The 19,023-nt window shown below is 43.9% G+C and overlaps 1 protein-coding gene across 2 annotated transcripts in view; it reads right to left on the bottom strand.

Annotated features, from left to right (window-relative positions):
* The window catches only part of GRIA1 (glutamate ionotropic receptor AMPA type subunit 1), a 268,297-nt gene that overhangs the window by 219,611 nt on the left and 29,663 nt on the right, over positions 1-19,023 (bottom strand). The window lies entirely within an intron of this gene.

Below are 19,023 nucleotides of genomic sequence, written 5' to 3' on the forward strand. Positions count from 1 at the left end.
CTTTCCTCCCCTGCTGGCCTGGTCCCCCCCAACTGCCCTCCCCTGCAGGCCTGGTTGCCCCCAACTGCCCTCCCCTGCAGGCCTGGTCCCCCCCAACTGCCCTCCCCTACAGAACTGGGTCCCCCCTAACTTCCCTCCCCTGCAGGCCTGGCTGCCCCCAACTGTCCTACCCTGCAGGCCTGTGTCCCCCCCAACTTCCCTACCCTGCTGGCCTGATCACCCATAATTGCCCTCCCCTGCTGGTCATCTTGTGGCAGCCATCTTGTGTCCACATGGGGGCGGCTATCTTGTGTGTTTGAGTAATGGTCAATTTGCATATTACCTTTTTATTATATAGAATAAGATTTTAAAAATGCCATGGGAATGTGGTTTCTTCCAGATAATGTGCTTAAGGAAGCACAATTCTCCCTATTTTCCTCCTTTCTTTCCTGTCAGTGCTCACCCTGATATTGTTGAGACAATCCCATCAGTTCCCTCTGACATCTACAGTCCTTTTCTTGCCATCCATCCCTCATCTCATTGGGTGATGATTAAAAAGAATCAATGTCTCAGGCCCAGCTGGTACTTGCCTGTCACCATCTCTCCTCTCCTCTGAGCTTCTCTCTTCCCAGGCAACATTTTGAACTCTCTCTTTCATCAAATCACAGGGCTGATAAGAGCCCAAGATGTTAGCTGAGGCTGGGTTAATGAGACTCAGTTTCCCAGTGTTTATTAAGGAAACAAAGTAACACAGCAACAAAACGATCTCTCATCCTTTGATTTCTATCAACCTGCAGAGAAAAAGGCTGGACGTATTTCTGGTTCATAGCTCCAGTACCCCTGTTCTCACCTCTACCCCAGGACTCCACCTGCTGAATGTGCATTTGGTGGCAGCATTTATCTATTTTGAAGCCACTGGAGTCCCTGGTTCTGACACCAGGGCCCTGAAGCTATTATAAAGTCCCTTACAGACATGATTGCGGAGGCAGTCTGCCATGGACCTAAAACACAATGCAATTTATTTCTGTGAATCACCTTTCACACTAAAGACATCACTGACAATGCCTCCGCAGCAGTGCAGAGAGGAACCCAGGAGATGAGAAACCGAGAGCAGAGACACACAATAGCCTGACTGGGAGACTGTGGAGGTGGGGAGGGAGGAGGAGAGCGGGGCCTATGGAGAATGAAGAATGCAGGGGCTCCATGGGCCCTTCACTAGGCAGGCCTGTGGGGAGAGATCATTAGTTTTCCACAGAGCCTTGATGTGCAGGGCAGGTCTCTGGGCTGCTGCAGAATCCCAGAGCTGGGGTTTGCTTTGCAAAACTTGTTTATGCTCCTCTTAGATGTCAGGAGCCAGGCATGCAGAGTGGAGCCGACATTATCTTTTCCCTCATCCCATTTATAATCCACTTACACACGCTGTATGGGGTGAAAGTAGGACAGCAGGTCTCATTGGAAGGTTAGAGATTACCTGGTTCCTGAGATGTCCCATTGCTATTATTTTGCCAGGGTGCCCAGCCTACTAATCAGGCCTATGGAACCTCTCTCTGAAATAAGTAGCATTAATATTTTCTTTTTGTGGTTGAGGAAACTGAGGCCTAGAGAGAGTAATTAACTCATCCAAGGTCTATTAACTAGTATTAGCATCCAGACAGTCTGATCTCAGGGCCCTTGCACTTTAACCACAAAGGTGACCTGACTCAGTGAAGGCACTGCCAATAGCAAAGAGAAGAGAGAATTCACTGGAAATATTAAGGAGTTAGAGAAAGCAAGCTTGCTTCCTTTTCTCTGCAGCCTCAAATTAGTGAAGAGGTTAGCTGGGGTGGGTGAGTGATGGAATGAAGCTAAATGTTTCTAAAAGGAATATGAGCACAAAAGTTAAGGTTTTTCTGCCCTAACCGGTTTGGCTCAGTGGATAGAGCGTCAGCCTGCGGACTCAAGGGTCCCAGGTTCGATTCCGGTCAAGGGCATGTACCTTGGTTGTGGGCACATCACCAGTAGCGGGTGTGCAGGAGGCAGCTGATCGATGTTTCTCTCTCATCAATGTTTCTAATTCTCTATCCCTCTTCCTTGCTCTCTGTAAAATATCAATAAAATATACTTTAAAAAAAAGTTAAGGTTTTTCTTCAACATCATGTTAGGTGAAATTTTTGCTCAGCCTGGAGGATTCTAACAGTCATTGCTGAATAAACAGAGTGCAAATTAAGGGAATCTATTCAGTAAACTCTGTTAGGGTGTCTACTGTGTGACAAGTTCTGCACTTAGATGCCTGGCCTGGGGGAGAGGTGAGGAGGGAGGAGGAAGATCCACAAATGAGCATGATAAGGTCCTTTTCCCCAAAGGAGCTTTCAGTCTAAAGGAGGAGACAATCATGCATACAAATTGTGCTCATAAAGGGCAGAATAATGAGGGATACAATGGAGGGAGGCTAATTCTTGTGGGGCTGTGGGTAGTAGGAAGGCTTAGGATGTAAACTTGGATCATCTCTCCAGTGGGCTAAAAGACTATCCCAATTCTTAGACGAGTAATTAAATAAACAATAGTGGTAGATGGTAGCATTATTCAGTATACATGTCCAACACTCTAGATTTATAGATCATTTTCACTCCCTCACCAGATCCTAACTACCCATTGAGAATGGCCTCTGCCTCTTTAGAATGTAAAATCCATGTGCCACCCTCCATCCCATGGAGATTTATATCTCTCCCATTAAGAGGACATATGGACCCAATGGAGAAATTTCTTGGTTCATATAGAATCTACCATCTGCTTAGTCAAAAAGACTTCTTGAAATATCATTTTAAGCATTAAAATAAAACACCATAAGTGTGATCATGTTCTAATTATGAAAGCATGTTATAATGTTGAAAAGCTTTTTCAAATATGCCCCTTCTCGTAAAAACATTGCTATGTATCCAATAGAGGTCAGGCATTTATATGACCCCTTGTTTAAGACTGGCTGGTGCATTAGGGTGGGGGGTTATAATACTGTTCCATAGATGCCCCAGAGAGGACGTGGCTTACCCAGTGTCATACAGCTGGTGGTGATGATCCTGAGGCTCACACCAAGACCTTTTGATATCAGTCAAGTGCTTACTCCACAACCTGACACTGTCTTTCCATGAGTGAGTGACCACACACTACTATTTGCCAACACATTACCATCTGCATATTTACCAGTTACATTTCCAGGCTGGAAGTATTTATTCATCCCATTACTGAAGGAGTTTATTAAATGAAACTGAACATGCAGGATTTTTCAAGTTGCTATCATTAAGGTTTACTGAAGCGTTTACTACTTTATTTTGCCATTTTACTTTCCCCAGTCACTTATTTCAGCTTGAATTTCTAAGCACTTTTCTTCTCCGTAGTATCTGCCAATAGATCCAGGCTAGTTCACAGCTCCTTCTCCCCAGAGGGCCATTGATCAGCCAGCCTTTCAGCTAAACCTTCACTTGGCATCAAATACTGAAGTCAAGCAACCTCGCTGTTCTCCAAGACAGGCCGGCCTGCTAATTACACCCTTTGGACCTTAAACTTTGGAGAAAAAACTAGGAGAAGAGGCACAGAGAAAAAAGAAGGAATGACTCTCTTCTCTGGACTCTCTTTAAAACAGAATAAGGTTAGGCAACTTTTCTAAGGCAAGTATCAGGGTAGTCCTCAAACCTTCACTTTGGAAGACTCCGTGTCACAAATCAAGTGTAGGAACATGTTGGTTGGCCTGGTGCTGGTGGGTCTCCTTGATAAGTCCCCACACTCTGGAATTTGGCAGACCTTGGTTCCATTCCTAGTTCTGCATTATTTTAGATGGGTAATCTTGGGCAAGTTTTTCTACTCTGAACTCCAGAGAGCTTCCATTTCTGAATGGGCTTTATAATAGCATGGATCTGAGAGAACTGTTGTGAGTACTAAGTGAGATTATGCATGAGACATGTTTAGCAGAGTACCTAGCATTCATATGATAGTTGTTGTGATTACTGCAACCTTTTAGCCACGTAGCTTCTGCCTTCCTGCTTCTTTGTCTTTGCACAAGCAGAATAGCCTTTCCCATTACTATTGCCAAGAGTAGAAATCCAACCATCCTTCAGGGATCATCTCAGGTGCTTTCTTTCCAAGATAGACTTCCTTGATAACTGCCCCTCACCCCCCACTTCCAAACTGATGAGCATCTTGCTCTTTGAGCATTGATTAGTAGTGTTCTGACTTTCTCATGTCATGTCGTACTTTTTATTTGAGTCAGTATTTAAGCTCCTCAAGGTACAGTAGGTGCCACTGCCTTTTTCTACCTATTCTTTCCCTTAGAGCTCTAAACTTCTCCAGCTATCACACTGATTGTGCCTTATTGTGATTTAATATCTGTCTTCCCAACAGGGACCAGAGTTTTATCCCTAGGACTTAGCAAATGGCAGGCACCCAATGGACATTGGCTGAATGAATGAATGAATGAAATGTTTGGCCAATCCTATTTATATCCACAGTGCCCAACATACAGTAGGTCTTCAATATTTGTCTAAAGACAAATGTAGTATGTGTAATGGGAGGATTCAGCTATCACACTGGTTATGCCTTATTGTGATTTACCAACACGAGTAGAAAGGCCTGGAAATTATATAATATGGAAAATGAAGAACAGAAAGAGGAGTGTATTCACATGCAATTTTTAAAAGACACTGCTTGAGAAAAAAACAGGTCTATCAAATTGCTCCTGCCATCTTTTCTATGGCCTTCGTACTATGAGTCAAATAGAGCAGTATTCATTTGTGAGCAGTTGGAGCCTGTGTGTAAGGTATCTCTTCTTTTCTTTTTGGGCCCCATCTCACCTTTATGAAGCGCCTGTCCTGGCATCCATGATAACCTCTAACTATATTTCTGCTCAAAATTTGCTTTTGTGTAATTTCTCAGATGAAAAGCAAATGACAGTTTTTTCACACCCATGTATAAATGGCCAGTAAGTAATTCTTATATTAATTTTTTGGGGTTAAAAGTACCAATCCCTTCAACCAAATGGAGGGGTTATAATAGGAATTGTAGCCTGGAGGACAGGGAAATGTAATTGCCAGAGGAAATCTTAGAAACTAGGAAGTCTTGATAATGTGTGTCTTTCCAATCACATCACACACCATCTCCCCACTCTCCAAATGAACTTTCATTTCCTGTAGTGAAAACAGATGTGGACTAAGTAACCTCCATGACTGTGAGAATCATGAAGAAAACAGGTCAATGAGATGGACAGCAGGCTTCGCCGAGGAGGCTGTTGAGGGTGAGGGGAGGGGAGGAAATGTTTTCTACCATCAGATTTCCATTTGGAGCCTGGCATTTTTTTTCTTGTTTTGGAGGCAGCCCCTCTGAATATGTTCTGAGCTAACAGAGAAGCTGTGGGTACAGCATGTGTAAAGCAGTACTCTGTGTTCAGAAGCAGCTCCCCCAGTTCTCACAGCACCATCTGAGGGAAGACCTCCAAGCCTGTAGTACACACCTGCCAGGAGAAAGGGGCCAGAAAGAGAATGGGCAGATCCTCCCCACTCGCCCACCCCACTTCACAGGAGGCACCCACAGGATGCATTACCTAGTGATTCCTGGTAAAGAACTAAGAAGGAGCATCTAGGTCAGATCCCCAACTCTACCATTACCTGTGTGGACCAGTATTTTCCCTTTTCTGGGTCTCCGTTTGTTCATCTGTATTAAATACAAGGCTGGGTAGGGATGGGAGGTGGGATTTGATCAGCTAGAAGGGCCTTTTCAGCTCTGACCCTTCACAATCCAATGTTTCCTAGCGAGGCTGTCTCTTCTGGGGTATAAGTAACAGGGGATAAAGGATCCCAGGACTTTAGAAATACCTCAGGGTAAACCTGGAACCTCACTTTGGTTCTGAGTGAAAATGTGCATCTGGTCCTTAATAGGCACTTCCTTAAGTATTTTAATTTTTCTAACACAATTGCATAGTGAGCTATTCTCTTCTATTAAACTTTGTCTTTTCTGCTGGCTCCCAGCCACCCCTCCCCAACACACATGCATAAGCACATGTGTACACACATAGAAATGTGCACATTATATTAATTCTGGCCTCCATGCCAACCTCCATAACCCCCATTTGGAATGCCCCACATGCTTCTAGCCAGGTTTTACTTTTTCTTGAAAAAACTGAAAACTTTCCCTGACTGCTTCAGCTTACCACAGTCTCCCTCTCCTCTTAATTCTCATAAGCTCATAGTTCAGATATCACCTGCCATTCTCCCCTTCATTTGGCTCTGTTTCAGCCCCAATGTCATTCTTGCTCTTCTCCAAATGCCCCATGTCTGTTCCTGCCTCAAAGCCATGCTCTTGCTACCCTCTGCCTCCAAATCTTGGCAGGATTGACAGTTTCTTCATAGAGCTCTCAACTCACATGTCACTGCATTGCTGTCTGACCATCCTTCCTAAATAACTAATTTATCTACCACACTTTATCCCATTCTTTTAACATTTTTTTCCCAGCACTTGACCACTGAGTTTTCCTATTAATGGGTGTATCCACAATTAATTTTTCTTTCCACCCACCCCCAAGAGACTATGAGCTTCAGGAGAGCAGGGGAGAAGCCTTAATAACTTCTCTACTGCTAATTTCTAGAACAGTGCTCAGCACGTTGTGGGTGATGAACACTTTTTAAATAAATGAATGAAAACTTGCAACCATTCACATGTTTATGAATTATATGCCCAGCTAGCTTGAAACTTTCTAAGAGTAGGGCCTTAGCTACATTTATGTGGGAGTCAGTAAATAACCATGGATCATGTCAAATGAGAACATTGCCAACCAACTTAGTCTAGGACTGTCTCAAGGCTAAATCACTCAACAAATCACAAATGGGCTAAGAAGAGAAATGGTAAGCTAGTGACATCAGCAGAAAATGGGTCAAAGAATCAGAGGTTAGTGATCAACCAGTGGCCATGGAAAGACTATCTGCTTTGCAGACTTCAGCTACTTGACTTGTACTAGTAAATGGACACAGTAATAACTACAGTGAGAGTTAATGGGATGAAGAGTGGAAAAGCCCTCTGTAAGTTGCTACAGTAGAAGGTGGAATGGGTGGTTACAAGTTCATTAATCATCTGTCTCATGGGCAAATAGATGGGTGATTGTAGCTCTTTGGGCTGGGGTGTTAAGATAACGCTTGCTGAATGGGATGGGTGGAAGAGGACCTGTCACGCTGTCATCCTGCCACCTGAGCACTCACAAATCAAAGTCAAAAGCAGTCAACATTCTAGAAATCCATGGAGCTCCTTGGCTCCCCACTGCAGGCAGGCAGATGGCTGGGCTGTGGGGCACTGGACAGGAAACCAGAAGAAAGGTGAAGGATTCTTGTTCCTCCCTGGCTAAAGTCCTAACCCTAAGCAAAGGCTTAACAGTTCTAGGTGTATCACCTTTGAAGGAAATCTCCTGGCTGTCAATATTTTCCCTTGGGAAAATATTCAGACAGTGAGAAAACTGGTTAGCTTCTAGAGATACGGAGCAAAGCCTCAAAAGTTTCATTTCCACTGGGTGCATCAGTTCTTAGGAACACAGAATGGCCCTCATTTTACAAATGGGGAACCCAGGCAAGGGGAGAAGCAGTGAACCTGGTACAGCATGTTTCAATACTGAGAACTAGGCCTTGGGCTTGAATTTAGCTCTTTGGACCCTCAGTTTTAAAATTATTTTCACCACCAAATGCTGTCTCAGCTTCAAGTTATAAACTGTCTACTTCTGCCACTTTAGCAGCTGTCTTAGAGTCTCATTGTCACCAGTAGGACCATAGAAAAGTGCAGACATCTTGAATTAACAATGGATTAGGTACAATATTCACCAGAGTATAAGTGTCTCAAAGCCCCAGATTATGTTTTGTGTGTGTGTGTGTGTGTGTGTGTGTGTGTGTGTGTGTGTGACATAAAGCAAAATGTCTCCGAGGCTAAAAGAAAATACTTAAATTTTTAGACCAACCTGTATTCAAATTTCAAACCTACTGGTTAACACTTACATTGTTTTGCACAAATTGCTTAACCTCTCTGAACATTAGTTATTAATTACTATCACTAGCTTTATATCAACAACATGAAGCAAAACATAACATCTCACTAAATAGTAGGTGTTCAATAAGTACTCATAAAAATTAATTGACCATCACTACCCTCGTGGCTGTATTTCTGCTTCATACTCTCCTGTCTCTCTGATCACTATTTGTAGTAATCTCATTAATTCTGCCTGGCTCTGTGAGCAGAATCTTCCATGAGGCAAAAGGAACATATTTCTTCCATCAGCATCTCTCTTTTCTTTTTTAAAAAATATATTTTATTGATTTTTTACAGAAAGGAAGGGAGAGAGATAGAGAGTTAGAAACATCAATGAGAGAGAAACATCGATCAGCTGCCTCCTGCACATCTCCCACTGGGGATGTGCCCGCAACCAAGGTACATGCCCTTGACCGGAATCGAACCTGGGACCGTTCAGTCCCCAGGCCGATGCTCTGTCCACTGAGCCAAACCAGTTTCGGCAGCATCTCTCTGTTTTCATTGCACATCCAGGTGAGTCAGTTCTATATTAAGCCAACATGTCAGGTGTGCTGTCCAATCTATGCTAAAGATAACTATAGGAACATTTAAGATACTCTGTCTTCTCTTTGGGCCAGGAAAGCAAGAGTTTGGCCACTGGACTTTTTATCCCCATAAGGGCTCTATTCCCTTCCCCATATTAATGCTGGAGTCAGAGGGCTTTACTTACCACATGCAGTCTCTCTTATTTCAATAAATAATCACTGAGCATCTCATGTGTCTACACCTTGTGGTTCTAATGCTGGAAATACAGTTGTGAAGGAGATAGACCTGTTTGAACTTAACTGAGCTTACTATCTGGTAGAAAAAGATGATGGGAAAGTAATTATATAAGTGGTATTAAAATATTTCTTCTAATTAATTGCCTTTCAATGTGCACGAAATCCTGCATCGGGCCACTAGTTTAGAGATAAAGAACATAAAGAACCTGGGCCATGACTGGCACTCAAATACTCTCTAGAATTGCTGTTTTATGGAGTGACTGTTGTCTTTTTAGCTCCATCTAGGCAGGGCATTCTTCTTGTGACTCTGAAAACCCCTTGGCTAGAACCCAAGACAAACTGATAGGAAAGGGAGGCTTTAGCTGGGCATCTCCTGCCAGTGCTCTCACTACAAATGGCTGCAAACTGGTCTCTATGACCAAAAAAGGCAAGAGGAACATTCTGTTTGTCCAACCTCATGGACAGCAAGAGAACACCAGTCATCTGTTCTCAGAGAACATGGGTAGGGACTCTTGGTCTGGCTGCCAAGACAAAGCAGTAGGAAAGAAAGCCTTCATTGACCTCCCCTGCCAATGCCTCATCTTACAACTTCATCTCCACCCTCAATGAAGGACAACTCCCCACTTAACACCTGGAAAAACATGAGAGGGCTTAGAAGGAACTGAATTTAAAATTTCCTGCATCAGAGAGATGCAGGCACAGCTGGAGGTCAGAGTGAAGGCAGTTCATACATCATTTGGAAACAGTGAGTAGCACTTCGAGATGAAAGTGCCCTGGGCTCTAGGCTCAACTCTGCCACTGATTTGTTGCATGATCGCCGCCAAGTTATTTTCGTTCTCTGGCCCTTCGTTTGCCCAGATTAAAGATGTAGGGGTTGGATAAAATAAAAAGTGACATGTAGTTGAGTGTATTTGATTCAGCTGGCAAAATGTTTCAAAAGATTTGAAGCACTTACCAATATTAAACAGTTAAATATTTTAAAATAAAAAATTAGGTTTTCAATTTTCCCTGAAACATCAGAAGGTTAGGCATTCATATATGGCCACAGGAGGCTGGGGACCAATAGTGATCACCCCCATTTAGTTGGGATATATGTTCTTCAGTTCCCACGGTCCCCATGGAACCCTATCAGTTTCCCCAACATTGAGGCTGTCTTGCATGTCCATCATTTATCATTACTCTTGTTTTTATGACACCTTCTGGGTTCACCCGGTCACATTATCAGTCCAGCCCCTGTAAGCATTTGGATTTGAAAACCTTGACCTGGTGTTTCCTGTTCTGGAAGTCGACTGTAGAGTCAATGCCTGCAGTCAGATATTAGTTCTACATACTTACTAAGCCTTGTGACCTTGAGCACCCTCCTTAACCTCATCTAGCTAATGAGGAAGAAAAAGTCCCCAGTATGGTAAGGACTAAGCCGGACAATTGTTAAGAACACTCAGCCTGGGATCTGGAAGGGTTTAGAAAACATTAATAATGGTTGTTAGTGACATTCTAAATATTTTAAACATTATGACACTGATTTTTAAAACATTTTTTTCAATCTCTATCTAATGACACAAGCCCCAGTATCCAGTGTTCCTTTTTGAAAGATTTCATAGAATGTTGTCTGAGATGATGTCATGGATTCCTCACAGCTGTAGAGTTCTATGACCTTTAAAATGGGTCGCAAGGCAAAAACACAGAGAGGCCAGGCCAGTGTCATGCTGAAAACACTGGGCTGAGAAGCCCTGCATTTTTTGAAGGACATTCCCATTTAATCTTTTTAAATCACTGGGATGCTCAAAAGAAACACCACAGTAGTCCAGCATAAGCGCTCAGGCTGGCCATTTCAACCAAAATAGATCTAGGATGGAGGAGGCTATGGAGGGTTTGGGGGATGGGCAAGAGGGAGTCTTGGAAAGAAAGCTACAAGGAAGCGATGGGACTTGGACAGGCCTGGAGGGATATTGGGAGCTTTGCATAAACTAAATTCTGGATACATTCATTTTCATGTCAAAAGTCCATTTTCCACTCTTAAATCCCTTCACCTCTTTTCAAGAAACTTGTGTCTCAGCTTCCAGAAAGCCATGGCCTCATTTATAATGTGAAGGAAGGTGATGAAAACATCAGGTTTCTTGGCTGGTGAATTTTTATTTTTATTTCTTCATTGGAATGGTTTAACCTTTGCTTTCAGCACCTAACATATTGCTCAAATAAAGTGAAGAGAAGGGGCCAGGGCAGGGAACCACAACAAAATCTTTTGAGAATGATTTTGCTGGTGGAAAAATATACTTTCAGTCATTTTCCCCACCATATAGGGTGTCCCTATATTTCTTCCTTGAATATAAGTGAAATATGTCTCTGTGGTCTGCAGCATCCTTCTTAAGCTACACCTGAAAGTCATCAGGCTGTCCTGGACTCTGCTGTGTGTCCAGAACTGTGTAAGTTTTGGTTAGGGAGATGCAGAAAGAGTAAGACGTGGTCCTGATTTTGGAGAGGGTCCAAGTCAGACTCTAGAGACATCATGAATATACAGACAGCAGCCCTGACTTGTTTGGCTGGGCCTCTGAGGATTCCTCAAAGGGGAGGGGCCCAGACAAGACCATGGTCTATGAGTCCCTATGTGATTTGTCCCCTGATTACCCAACAATTTGGGCCTCACTTCTGTTTCTTGAACCTTCCCAACCTGGACCCACCTGAAATTCCCTTTGTCTAGAATGTTCTTCCCCAATGTTATCCCAGAACTGATTCTTGCTTACTGTGTGCATCCCAGCTCAAATACCCCATCTTCCTCCAGGTCCACCCTAAACATCTTAACTAAAGGATCCATCCCTGCCCAGTTTTATTTTCTCCCTGCCCTTTATTATGACCCGAAATTATCTCCATTATTTACCTGTTGTCCTGTGTGCATTTTCCCAATCCAAACAAGAGCAGGGATTCTGTCTGTCTTAGCACCATTACACCCTGGCACAGTACCTGGCACATTGTGGTGCTCAATCTGCATTTGCTGAATCATTCTTCAAAGGTATGTGAGGCTAGACTGAGTCCCTTCCAAGCCCAGACATATCCTCCAGTCTCCATCTCCCATGCAGAGAGCATTTTCTGCCCAGGAGAATGGTTCTGCACCAGAGAGGGTGCCCCTTGGAGGCACAGGGAAACAGAGCGTCTCTGTCTGAATGCAAACACCACCCAAACCCGACCGTTGAGCAAATTGTTTTTGATTCCATGTGGCACCTAGCAGCCAAATAGATTGTAACAGCACAGCGGAAACTGTCCTCCGCCTGGTAATGAGTTAGTTGTTAGCAGAGGTAGCGACACTCACAATCCCATTTGCAATCTGCAGGGCTCACAGCTGCTTCTCATTTTCATAATGCAAGGGAGGAGAAACAAAAGATGAGCCCATGCAGGGAGAGACCAAGGCCATGGGGAGTTAGGCTCCACTGCGATCAGCTTAGAGCTTGGAGAGCAAGCTGTGGCATGGCCAAAAAAAATTATCTTTCATCTATAAGTTCACCAAAATTATTTAAACATCACAGAGCAATGTCTCTTAGTGGTTAAGTGCAGGTGAGTCAGGGCTGAGTGTCAATCCTGACTCTACCAGTATTCACTGTGTGACCTCAAGTAAGCTATTTAACCTCTTTGTGCCTGAGTTTCTTCATCTACCAGATGGGTATGATGACAGTAACCACCTCCCAGGGCTGCTATAGGATGTGAACAACACAGAAGACAGTTGACAGAGCCGAGAGAACCACGAGTGCTTATGCCACTAGAGTCGCTGCTGTTGCTGTGACATTAGTATTAGTATCACTGGCAGCAGCAGCATTTGAGCTTCACAACATCCTGGGATGGGTGGAGCTGGGCTTATTATCCGGTCTAAAAAGTGAAAGAACTGGAAACTGAGGCCCAGAAAGGGGCAGAGAGTTGCCCAAGGTAACCCAGCAGAAGGCCTGAATGGTGCTCATCACAGTGTGACTTCCAGAAGGCTGCTCCTTTCACACAATATCACCTCCAAGCAAAGCAGAAGGTTGGGGACTTTGAATGTGCTCAGCTCAAAGCCTCAGGATGTTGCCCCAGGCTACGCTGAAGTTACAAATACTCCCTCAGATCTGGTGGGTGTCACTCAGTGCGCTGGCCTGCACATTTCTCCTCTCCTAGAGTGTACTGCCCTGACTTTTAGGGTCAGCGTATTCTTGTGTGTTCTTCCTCATCTGTGTTGAAAAGCATGTTCTGAAGTTTCTGATGCTCATAGTGACACATTGATGTGATGAGGTCAAATAGTACTTCCCTGAGGCTGTTAATGTTTTAAGTTCCATCTCTCTTCTTGAGAAGGTACTTGAAGCAAGACTGAGCAACTAGGCTGAGGTATGAGTTGACACTCTCCCCATACCCCACCCATCCTAGAGGTCTGGCCTCCGAGGTTAAGGTGAGTCCTGGACCAAATATCTGAACCTCAGTCCTGCAGGGAGAAGCCGAGGAGTGCGAGGTCCACTGATAGCTGTTCCAGGGAAGACAATCACTTGTTAGTTTAAGTTCTGCCCTCCTGGGACCTCTAAGAGAACCGGTGTTCTGGAAAGATGTCCCCCAAAGGGACAGCCCTGTCAGATGATACCAGACAGTCATTCACCCCCTGGACTGCAAGAACAGATGCTTCTTATTGTGAAGCAGGAATGACTGGCATAAAGAGGACTCAGTGGAAACAAACAATGATTCTCATTAACACAAAACAGGCAAACATGACCCTAATGAGAAAAGCTGCTGTGAATGTTTCTGTTGGCAGACAGCAGACCACACTCCATTGGTCCAGTCAGGACACTGCTAATGAAGTTCTTGAGGTGCGGAAAACTTACTCATTCTTTGCACATGACTCTGAGGACCATCCTACCCAAGGTTGTGTAGCCATTAAGTGGAAACAGGGAGATGAATGTCAGCTGATTGGGAGTCTGGGCCAGGGGCACGTGAGGCAAGACCTGCAGATGGATGGGCTGTGGGGGAAGGGAGAAGGTGGCATGTTGGGGGGGGTGGTCTTATTTCCTGGATAGAGGTGGTGTCTTTGCTATGATAGGAGATAGTGGGTGAGGGCCAGGTTTGGAAAATGGCCAGAAAACGGCAGCCATCAGTTAGGAAACACAGGAGTTAACTACTGCTGAAAGAGAAGGAAACATTTAGCCAGTGGTTCCCCCAACGTGGTGGCTGGACCAGTAGCATTAGCAGCAGCAGCAGCATTTGGAAGTTGTTAGAAATGCAGATTCTTGTCCCCACCCCAGAATTACTAAACCAGAAATTCTAAAGTGAGGCCAGCAAAGCTGTGTGTTTAGCAAGTTCTCCAGAGGGTTCTGATGCACACAAGTTTGAGAAGCTCTGAGCCTGTACCCCAGAAGCGAGGGTTAGGACAGTGGGGTTGCAGAGGCAGGGAAGCAAGAAGGCACTGGTTTAAAGTTGGAAGCACCTCCATGCCACAGATTCACCATTTTTATACCCGGGGGTACAGGACATGATGTAAAGGAAGAAAGGGAACAACCTCAAGTCCCCACCAGTACTAGTTTCTCTTCTAGAATCTTCCCTACACTGATTCACTAATCACTCCAACAACCCCATGAAGTAGTATATCTTGCCTTTCTGCAGATGAGGAAACAAAGGTTCTTCAAGTGCAGTGTAGGGCCACGAAGCTGATAAGGGAATGTCATCTATGCCTGAGTTCAAGGCAGCTGATCTGCACTGTGCACCCATACACCCTCTCTGAATTCAGTATGGTCCTATGCAAATAAGATTGTGTATGCATTCAGAAAGCATCGGCAGATTCCTTTCAACATGCCAAACACATTGATGTGATGAGGTCAAATAGTACTTCCCTGCACAGGTTCTGTGCACACAATACAGCCACGTTCCTGCTGAGCCGACTTTGCAGAGTTCCCTTGCATTGGGCTCCATAGATCAGAAAAAATTTAAAGACACGTCAGGGACTGATGTAGGATGTTAATTTTTGGTATTTTTATGTAAGGGTGTTTTAAAACAAAACAGAACATCCTGTGATCTACCATCATCATATTTCATAATAGAAAAGGCACTTGAACAGCAGAAAAGAAAAAGCACATAATCACAGAATAAAGGAGTCTCATAAAATATGCATTTTGCTTCACTATGCTGGCTTCAGCTTTCTGATTTGCTGCAGTCACAAAAAAAATATGTCTCCAAATTACCTGTATAATGCAGTGATTTCCAAGCATGGTTCCACAGGCTGGGACCATCGTAAAAGTTTTCCTAATCCTAAAATCCACTTTGGGGGAGTGACTGCAGTACAATTTACAGAACAATTTATCAGCCATCTCATTGATTGTCTCCATCACAGGCAGGAATGCTTATCGCCATGTAGAAATAAAGAAACAGAGACCCACTGGCCAGGTTAGGAGTCAAGGCTCAAACCAAGGCCTGTTGGATTAAACCCAGTGACCTTTTTAGCACACGAAAGTCCCTCTCTTTAGTTTTCACAGGACTGGCTTTGTTTAATAGTGTTGAGTGACTATTGCTAAGTAGCTAATAGGAAAGTTGGCTTCCATCCTGGCCATTCTACACCATGATCACAGCTAACAAAGTTTCATCCGTCAAAGTGCCAGTTATGTACCTAAAGAGACCCTTCAATGTACTGAGCTGAATATGTTCCAACCAGATCAGGAAAGGTGTGTGTGTGTTTGGAGGGTGAGAAGGGTAGTATCTGAGAGATGCAAGCCTGGCTCCTACTGCTGGCCAGGAGAGAAAGTTGTGGTTTGGGTTCCAGCTACAGGAACAACCACTAATTCTTGATTTATAAAAATCATTGACAGCTTTCCACATTATCATAGAAAACCTGTTTCTGGTTTGAAGAAAGGAGAAGTAGGAATTACCCATATCCCCCAAGCCTTGCCTTCTCATGGAGGGAAATCAGTTGCAGTTGATTCTGGACAAGGAACACATTGAGTAGCCCATCTAAATTCCACACAATGAAATATCAGAGGGGGCCAGTGCCCAGCACTGGGCCAATGAAAAGGACAGCCTCAGCTGCTATTGACATTTTGGACCAGTTAATTCTTTGTTGTAGAGGGTTGTCCTGTACATTAGAGGATGTTTAGCAGCATCCATTGCTCCTACCTAGATGCCAGTAGTCCCTCTCAAGTTGGGACAATAAAAAATTTCTTCAGACATTGCCACGTGTCTCCTGGGGAAGGGAAGGAGGCAAAATTGCCCCCAGTTGAGAACCACTGTATTAGACTGAAAAGAGAGAAGGAAAAGGTAAATCATTTTGGCAATTGGATGAGTTGGCATTTCTCTGTAAGAAAGCATTGCATACACTTCCAATAAACTGCTAAGCTCTGGAATTCAATTTGTCCCATGGGCTGTACCTCAGTTAAGTAAATAGTGGAATCCTTGCGAGATCCTTAACTGACATCGCTAAAACCGAATGTGTCTGTTCACTATTTATCCAAGAAGAGCTCTGCCAAAAGATAGCAAATATTTCCCCGGACATCTATCAACTACCAGGTGGGTTAATGGGTGATCTTTGACTCTGAGGACAATACTTTCCTCCAGAGAGCCATAGGATGTTACTCTCACAGGTCCACTGGAGTTACAATTGGGAAACTATATATTTTAATCATCAACACAGGTTGTTGGCCGCCGATGCACAGATCTGGCACTGGGTACACAGATAGAATCAAGTATTGTCAGAGAAGCCCTCTAAAGAATCATCACCATCTTCACTTCAAACCAAGTACCATTTAGAAAAGCATACACCGGGTCAATTAAGTGGACAGTTTGCCCCAATTCGAATGAATTTATTTTTAGGAGAACTCTACTCTCAAATTAAATGAATGAGCTATGCAAGCAGGCTGGTCCAAAAGGACCATTCCTTGTAGATTGGTTGCCTTGCAGAGACCTGCCTGGAAGAAACTGTACCCTGTAGGGAGGGGTCCTCCCAGCACAGTTCCTCAAAGCATATACTGTGGACCCTAGCATTGTTATCATTTATGAAGCTTATAATGAGGATTTTTAAACCCTATGTCAGGAACTATGATTCAGCAAATCTAGATTACAACAATCAACATTTTTTATAACGTTCCTTGCTTCTTCTACTTAAGTTTGAGAACTATTGCCCAAGACTTCTGTGTGTTTTTTTCTAATATTTAGAAAAAATAATTTTATTGATTGCCAAAAGGAAGGGAGAGGGAGAAAGAGATAGAAACATCAATGATCAGAGAGAATCATTGATCGGCTGCTTCCGGCATGCCCCACAATGGGGATGGAGCCAGCAACCTGGGCATGTGCCCTGACTGGGAATTGAACCATGACTTCCTGGTTCATAGGTTGATGCTAAACCACTGAGCAACACTGGCTGGGCCTAAGACTTCTGTTTTAAAGAGCATTTACTTTTCAAAGCTCCTCATCTTTGAGAAATTAGATTTTGGAGGAAACTAGCATGTTTGGTAAGAGTTGCTGGTGACTAACAATTATTCATTCATTCATTCATTCATTCATTCAACAACTAGTCATTGAATTGCCTGGTATGTTCCAGGTACTGTCCCAGGTACTAGGAAATCAGCTATTATGAGGACCATCATCTCTATATGCCTGACACTATGCCTTATTTTACTTCTATCCTCATAACATCCATATGTGATAGGTGGAATCACTTTCATGTCACAGGAAAAAAGCAAAAGGCTCAGGGATCTTGAGGGAACCTGCACAGGGTCTTGAGGCCAGTAAATGACAGGCCTGAAAATCAGATCAACACGGGTCTGCTGCCGTACTCTATGTTCTTCCCACAATCGCAACAACAAGAGCATAAAAAGATAAAAGGAAAAAAAATGTTCAAAGCAATCTGAGTTCAGTGCCAGAGGAGTGGCCCAGTTGCTGAATACTGAGGGTGTTCAGCCCTGAATGAATCATTGCAGGCTGTGGTGGAGGAGGAGGCTTTTGGAGGAAGTGGTGAAGTGCATGAGGAAGAACATAGGAGTTCAGACAGGGAAGAAGCATTTGGGGAGGGGAGATCATACAGTAAGGAATGGTGTCTACTAAGGCATGGGGTAGGGTGTGCAAGACTAATTTTGGGAACTATGAATAGGCCGAGCTGGAGCAGAGCCAAGGTATTGGAGGGGAGTGGGAGAAAAAGTACCAGTGTAGGTTGGAACTGGGTTATGGAGTGCCCTCTAATATACGCCTGGGTGTCTGAACTTTACCCCATAAAATAATGGGGAATCAATGGGATATGACATATAAGAGAGAGATTTGGAGAACAAAATGGATCAGGCAGTGTTTTTAAAATAAATAATTGGGAAAGGAAGACCCAGAGTAAGAGAATCAGGTGGAAGGTGTTTATTTATATGGGTGAGTTACTACAGGCAATTCATAAGTAATGAGAATTAATACCTAACATCTAAGGAGCTTTTACTATGTTCCAGGCCCAGTGCTTAGCAATTTACATGGATTAATTAATTCGATCCTCAAAAGTTTCCTCTACAATAACATTAGGGCTGTTCACAAGTCCCCAGCTTACCTCCTGGTCACATGCTATAATTGCACCTCCCCAGACCTTTCTGAGGATCTGCCTGGCCTTGGGACCTGCTTAGTCCAATGTCCTGTGGGTGGAAGTGGTGTGTTACCTCTGGCAAAGCTTTAAAAGCCAGTGTGCTGTGTCACATATTTCCCTGCCACAGTGGTCATGGAAGTGTTTGTTAGGAAGGAGCCTCTCTGAACCTAGGTCCCTGGGTGAATATAAGGAGAAATGTCCCTCTGCCATCCTGAGCTGGACTTGTAGCATGCGTGAGGAATAAACTCCTGCCATATCAGCACATTGCAATGTGGGAGTCCTAGCTGCTTCAGTGTAACCTGGCCTGTCCTGCTGAAATAATAAACCCTCACTGATTAAGAACGTGATCTCTGAATGTGGTAACCCACGTTAAAATTCCCCACACCATGTACCACATTTGGTAGATCACAACCTCTCTGAATAAACCTTATTTACTTCATCATCAAAATGGGAATTACCACAGTGGCCACCTCGCAGGGACACTGTAAAAATAACAACGACTTTACAGGCTACATCCCAGACAGTTTTCTAAATCTTTTATGTGTGTTACCTGATCTTGCCCTCATAATGACCATTTTGCAAATGAGGAAACTGAGGTGCAAAAAGGTTTACGGCGTTTGGCCGAGATCACACAGCTAATAAATAGTGGGGCCAGGATTCAAACCCAAGGCAGTTTAATTCCATAGTCCCCACACTCATCCTCTGACAGTGCATGGAAGA

Source organism: Myotis lucifugus, unplaced genomic scaffold, assembly GCF_000147115.1.
Source record: "Myotis lucifugus unplaced genomic scaffold, Myoluc2.0 scaffold_56, whole genome shotgun sequence".
NCBI classification, from domain to species: Eukaryota; Metazoa; Chordata; class Mammalia; order Chiroptera; family Vespertilionidae; genus Myotis; species Myotis lucifugus.